General features: G+C 53.1%; 1 long non-coding RNA gene and 1 other non-coding gene across 2 annotated transcripts in view; both read right to left on the reverse strand.

Annotated features, from left to right (window-relative positions):
• The window catches only part of LOC129496209 (uncharacterized), a 32,417-nt gene extending 26,254 nt beyond the window's left edge, over positions 1-6,163 (reverse strand). Inside the window, exons 1-4 of the long non-coding RNA XR_008661685.1 lie at positions 6,015-6,163; positions 5,172-5,357; positions 3,401-3,556; positions 2,163-2,256 (exon numbers count right to left, since the gene is read on the reverse strand). This is a non-coding gene — a long non-coding RNA (uncharacterized LOC129496209). The remainder of the gene's footprint in view (positions 1-2,162; positions 2,257-3,400; positions 3,557-5,171; positions 5,358-6,014) is intronic.
• Positions 3,226-3,302, reverse strand: LOC129496498 (small nucleolar RNA SNORD112). The gene has a single exon (XR_008661786.1). It is a non-coding gene; the product is annotated as a small nucleolar RNA SNORD112 (small nucleolar RNA).
• Positions 6,164-6,369: the final 206 nt, after the last annotated feature.

The raw sequence follows: 6,369 nt of genomic DNA on the forward strand, positions 1-6,369 counted from the left end.
AGGGAGGGCTGAGGCACCTGGGGACCTGGGGACAGAGCCCCGTGTCAGGGCAAGCCTGATTGTCCCGCTCCTGACAGCCCAACCTGCCAGGGCACTGTCGGGGTCCCGACAGCTGCTCTGACCCGCCGTGGGGGGGCAGCATCGTGTTGCAGGTGGAGAGTGCCTGGCTGCCTCCCCACAGACAGACAGACAGACAGACAGACAGGCTGCCCTTACCGCCCTGCTTAGGAGCCGCGAGCCCGTGGGGAAACTGCTTTCCAGAGCCTGGGGTTTCTGTTGTTATGTTGTCACCGCTCCTGTTTGAATCTATTAAAGGACTGCTTTGAAACTGTCGGATTTGCAAATGTTTGGTAAGGTGGTATTTGCATATGCGTCCCTGCCTCTGCGGCATTCTGTGGGGGGGCCGTGGGGGGGCCGATGCGGTGCAGAGCAGAAGCCACGCACTTACGAAACGTTGCAAATACAGGTTTCTGGTCAGGGGCTCGTGTTGCAGGCAACAGCTCAGAACGTCACGGGTGTGCGTGTGAAAAGTCACCTGCGCCCCAATCCCTAACCCCCAATCCCTAACCGGCCTCGGAGCAGCACACCCTCTAGCCCCTGCCGCGCTGGCTGGCTGGCTGGGGAGGGGGCTCCGCCTCCCCACTGCACTTCCTTCTGCTCCAGACGCAAACAGAGTCGGGCTCCCTGGCCCCTGCCCCTGCGTGAGGAAGTCGGGAGTGGGCTGGGGCTCCAGGGAAGGGGCGCAGGCGGCTCCGCACGCGGCCGCACAGAACAGCCCGGGGGCGAGCCGCCCAGAGTAAATAAACCCAACATTTCGGAGAGAGGAGCCTTTGTGCCCCGGGGCCGAGGAAGTTCACTTTTGTGTAAAAGGCACCATACAAGCCCTCCTCAGCTGCCCCACACAAAAACCTCCTTCAGCCTGGGCCCGGCCCAGGGAGCGTTTTCTGTGAAATTCAGGAGAAGTCAGGTTTAGCCAGAAGTTTTTCCAGGAATGATTAACCCCTGGAGACTGTACCACTGTTCCTTCCGAGCCCTCCTTGCCAAAGTCCATAAAATACACGCCTAAAAAATCTGCCTGAAGAGCAGTCTGACATTTTATATATATTTATAAAAAAAAATAAAATAAACTCTTGCCAAACTTTTCAGGAGAACCCAATTAAACCCGGCGGGGGCAGCCCCTTCCCCGGCTGGGGTGCTGTCCCTTGGGGGGTGTCTTCCCTGGGGCGAGGGGAGTGGAGGCCTTTATTCCTGTTCACACTCTTCCAGACTTTTCTTTTTGCTTTTTTTCCCCCCATCTGTGGGTCTCCCCGCCCTGAAGAGGAGCTGCCTGCGCCTCTGGGAGGGAAGGTTAAGCGTTTCCAACAGGGGGGGCCGGGGGGGGGGTCGGGAGGGGAAAGGCTCCTGTTTTCCGCTGGCTACTGTGCTGGGTGATTTATCTGTGTTATTGTCTCCCTCTGCCTATCACTACTCCGTGTGTGCACATGCCTTCCTGATCAGGAAACTGAGGCACGGGGATTCTCGGGGCCTGCCCAAAGACACACACACCATGTATGTTCTGTAGGTGGGCTTGTGCTCTCAAAATGGTCGGCCTCTCTGGGGTCTCCCACCCACCACCCTGGGGTGGGCGGGTGGGGGAAGAACCAAAGCCTCCATCAAGTCAGGTGACTTCTGTCCCTCCCACAAGCAAGGGAGACCCTCTGCCCTCTGCGTGATGTGGACCTGGCACCAACGTCCCTCTGCCTCAAGCCTGTGCTCTCTAGAATATGACCCTGTCCCAAAGGTAGCAGCCACTCTCAGCCTGTCCTGTCCCCAAAGCCCTTGTCATAACCACAGCTGGTGTCCCTGCTGTCACATGCTAAGACTTACCTCCTTCTTATGTTCTGGGAACAGGCCCATTTCCCTCTGGCTAGGAGAAGGCCATAAAAGACGCAATCAACCATTTCCCAGCCCTAATCATGCCCCTCAAGCCCGTGATCATCAGCACACTGGACCCTCAGCCACCCCGTACTCGTGGACCACAACCCAGGGTTCTGGGGTCCTGCTGGTAGGGAAGCTGGTGCGGTGCCCCCGAGGGCAGGACAGAGCCCTTGGGGGGCGGTGGGACGAGGCAGCCTGGGCCCCCCAGGCGTGTGTTTGTGGTCTGTCGCTTTCTGAGCACTCACCCAGTAGCAGGGCAGATGGCTCAGTCCTCAGGAGAAGAAGGAGGCTTCTCCAGTTAGGGGAAGGCAGATGCAGGCGACCCAGGAGCCCAGGGCACTGGAAAGGGACAAAGGAAAGGGGGTGATTATTAACATGTGGCCGCTTTCTTAAATTCTAGAAAAGTGGCAAAACATTTTTGTTTTGAACTAGGAAAATGTGTCAATGAGGCATCACATTCATGGGGACTGTGCTTCGCTGGACTTTTGAACAAGGTGTCAAGGGGAGTTCACCGTGGGGTACGTTTCAAAGCCTGGTTTTAAAGGCTCAGGAGAAGCTGCTTGGGAAGCCCCAGCCAAAGCCCCCAGGTGTAAAAAGGCAGGGCACACAGACAGGAGCAGGCGGCTCTTCCGGGGCCCAGTGCGCCCAGTGGGGGCAAGGGGCAGGGGCGATGACGCTGGGAAGCTTCCAGCCAGACCCCAAAGGGTCTTAGGTACCCGGCTGAGGCTCTTGGACCACATCCCAGAAGCTCCAGGAAGTCAGAGGGAGGATTTAAGCAAGACAGTGACAAGGTCAAAATGGCATTTTAGAAAGATCAATGAAAATAAACTTTGCAAAACCATTTAACCCAGCTACCCCACCTCCAAGAAGCTGGGATAAAGAAATAACTAGGGACGTGTTTACAGATTTACCTATAAAAATGCTCATTGTGGGGCCATTAGCAATAACAAAACACAGGAACGGCTTAGATATTTTTTAGCGGGTATCAGTTGAGCAAAATCGCATTAATTAAAACCTCAGTTCCTGTCCTGCTCATTTATTTGTGCAAGGGCCACTTTTATTTCATGGATTCCTTTTCATTTATTTTCTTAAATGATGTAACAAGCACCCATGAACCTGTGACCCCCACCCAGACGACCAGGAGTTTGACCAGAGATTGTATCTGGACATATTCTCTGCCCCCCCCAGCACGCTCACAGCTGGGATTTTCAACAATAGAAGAGGGTCTAATGGACAATGGTGCATACATACCCCGGAATATTAAACAGCTCTTAAAAAGAATAAAACAGCCGAGACCTATTGTCTTTTAATGGACCTCAGTATTTTGCGCAGAACTGGATTAATCATGATCCTTTGTTCATAGACACTTTGTCATCATTGGTCCAGGCATGACCCTCTTTAATTTTGCTAATTGATGCATCCATATATTCATTTGTGATAATGTCATAAACACTTGCGAGCCCGCTCCTGAGAAATTACTTACACCTGCCCTGCGCTCCGTCCCCACAGGGTAAGGACCTGGGGCTCCTGCGACAGACAGCGGTGAAGGGGTTAAAGCAGCCCCAGGGCGTACAGATTACAGGGTACTAAGGTGTATTCCAAGGCACAGTGTCGATCTTTATTATCTCCAAGCGGATTCCTGAGGGAAGAAAAATAAGCAGAAGGAAATGTACACTGTGATACAGCTTACGTAAAAAATAAACAAAATCATATATTTTGGAGGTCTATTTATATACATACATAAAAGCACAGGAAAATATCTGGAACCGTGCGCCTGAAACTGGTAACAGCAGTGAAAATGCTGGGGGTGGGGGGAGCTGGGCGTGAGGGAGGGGTTGCACACGGCTTTAGCTTTTATCTGCAATGTTTGATTGTTAGTAACAAGTGTATTAATTATCAGTGCATTCCTTGCATAATTAAAATAAACACTTTGTGTGGGTTTTTTTTTTTTCATTTATTTGTTTGTTGGGGGTTGGGGATGGGGTGGGGTTGTTATCCTGTTTTTACAACAAAAGGAAGAGCATTTTAGCTGATGGCCCGGGACCAGGCACATATCCCCAAAACTAGTCGTGCAGACACGCAGGATTTATTTTATCCCAAAGATCATTCCTCTTTTAATTTTATATGTTCTAAAGCTGGAGCCCCGGGCCTCCCGGTGGCGTGTCAGTGACATGAGGCCAGCAGGTGTGTGCCTGCCGGCTGTGATTTCACCCCCCCCACCAGGCCCCAAATCCCTCCAGAGCCGCCTGGCGGGGGTGTCTGCAATGCACCCATCGGGGCAGACTTTCCTTTTCGGTCTTTAAGAGGCCCCAAAAGCGAATGCCCTGGCCCGTGTTCTCCAGGATTAGCTAAGTGGAATGAGAACGCAGGGAGAATGTCACATGAGCCAGGCCTGGCGGAGGGGACACGCGGGCCTCTGGGGAGCAGCGGCCCCTCAGCTCACATGCGTCAACAGCCGCGCAGCTTGCTGGCGAGGAGCCGAGGAGCCTCCCTGTGTCCCCTGACATCCCCTGACAGCTAGATTTCCGCAGAACCCCGTGGCTGCCATCATCCCCCCACTTCCCATCCAGAGGGAGTACAGCTCAAGGGCACAGGTTTGCCTGACCTGAGGGTCCCAGACAAAGGGGATGGGCCCTGCAGGTCCTTGCTTGCTCCTCCCTCGAGTCCAGGGTGGCACGCTGCACCCCAAGACCCCTCAACTCCCCCTTGCTTGCTGAGCTTCAGACTCCACTCCCCAGGCCCCCTCACAGTTGTCTAGCTGCCAGAATGAATCCCCTTGCAGGCGGGAGGCTAAGTGCGCAGCAGAGACCAGCTCAGTCTCATCTACAGGTGGAGAGCTGAGGCCCCGAGACCCCCCAGAACACAAACCTAAGCCAATTTGTGGCCCCAATCACTATGAGCCCTCATCCGCTATCACCCTGGCCTCCATCTGCACAGATCAACTAACCCATTGGTCGGTTACAGTCCCTCCCCTCACTCGCACAGACAGGGACCTTCTAGAACTTTCCTCCCCTCTGCCAGGCAGGGATTTATTTTCGACCATGACTTTGTGCGGAAGAAATGTGAGCACAGGTTAACCAGCGCTCTGCCAGCGTGACCAGCTCTTAATCGCCTTTCCCATACACGAGGCTCTGCTATTTATTACATAGCATTTTATTTTGGCCTGAGTTCGGTCCTGGAGAATACTTTGAGGTATTTGTCATAGTTTTTCAGATATGAAATATGGTAGGATAAAGAAAAATAAAATGCAGTACCGAGGCTGACATCACCTGCATCCACCTCGGGGCCAGGATAATTCAACATGAAGACGTTCACTCCTCCGGAAGGCCACATAAATCCAGACAATGCCAGTACAAGTTATACAGTTGACTCAAGAAAAGGATCTCTGGATCCCAGCATTGACCCGACTGTCCCCGCTCCCCTTGTCTTCCCTCTGTGTTCTATAAAAATGAGAAGGGCTTTCTAAGAGGGAGGGGACAGATCCACGTAAAATAAGAATGATTTGTATCTGCGCCGAATACCTACTGTGTGCCAGGCATTTTCTATTTTATTTCATTTAGGGAATCAAGGCAACACTTAAAGATGACGGTCCCCATCCTACAGAAGGGGAGGGGGACTCGCTATCACTTGACCAAGGTCACCCAGGGGAGTCTGTGCTCTCTGCTTCCCAACAGGGCCCTGGGGCCCCCTTAAGCCCCCATCAGAGAGGTCTCACTTGTTGCACCCCTTTGTATCATGGTCAGAAATTCTAACACCTCCCCTGATTACATATAACAGAGGGACAGCATTATTCTGGATTTTTAATTATATTACCGTATTAATGTGGTATGAGGCCTCTACCTCCCCAGAACCTGTGTGGTTAAAGACAGGGTGTGGGCAGCCCTGTCTTTACAGGTGCTGTAACCCGGGTGGCTCAGTGGTTTAGCGTCACCTTCAGCTCACGGCCTGATCCTGGGGATCAGGGATCGAGTCCCACGTCGGGCTCCCTGCGTGGAGCCTGCTTCTCCCTCTGCCTGTGTCTCTGCCTCTCTGTGTGTGTGTGTGTGTGTGTGTGATGAATAAATAAATAAAATTTTAAAAAAAGAGGGCGTACATACCTGGTCTACTGTGAGGTCAGCCTAGGAGGACCCCATCCATCCCCCTCCGGGCAGGGGTGCCATCTCGGTTTCGGGGGGCAGGGCCAGGGCTGGGCTACACCTTGGTCTCTGGAACCCACCAACTCACTGCCCATCCAGGGGGCAGTGAGCCTCAGCTGCAGAATAAAGAGCTCAGGTAAGTTCCATCCTGAGGGGGCTACACACTTACAAATTGTCCAAATTTACAACTCAGAAAAAATAAATTCATAGGGCAGACCTTCTGATTCGATCCTGGGCCAGGCATCTGCTCCCTTCCTGGGGGAAAGCGCAGTCTCACCTCCAGCCACCTGGGAGGGGAGAAAAGACAACCTGCTCA

The sequence above is a fragment of the Nyctereutes procyonoides genome, unplaced genomic scaffold (genome assembly GCF_905146905.1).
Source record: "Nyctereutes procyonoides isolate TBG_1078 unplaced genomic scaffold, NYPRO_anot_genome, whole genome shotgun sequence".
NCBI classification, from domain to species: domain Eukaryota; kingdom Metazoa; phylum Chordata; class Mammalia; order Carnivora; family Canidae; genus Nyctereutes; species Nyctereutes procyonoides.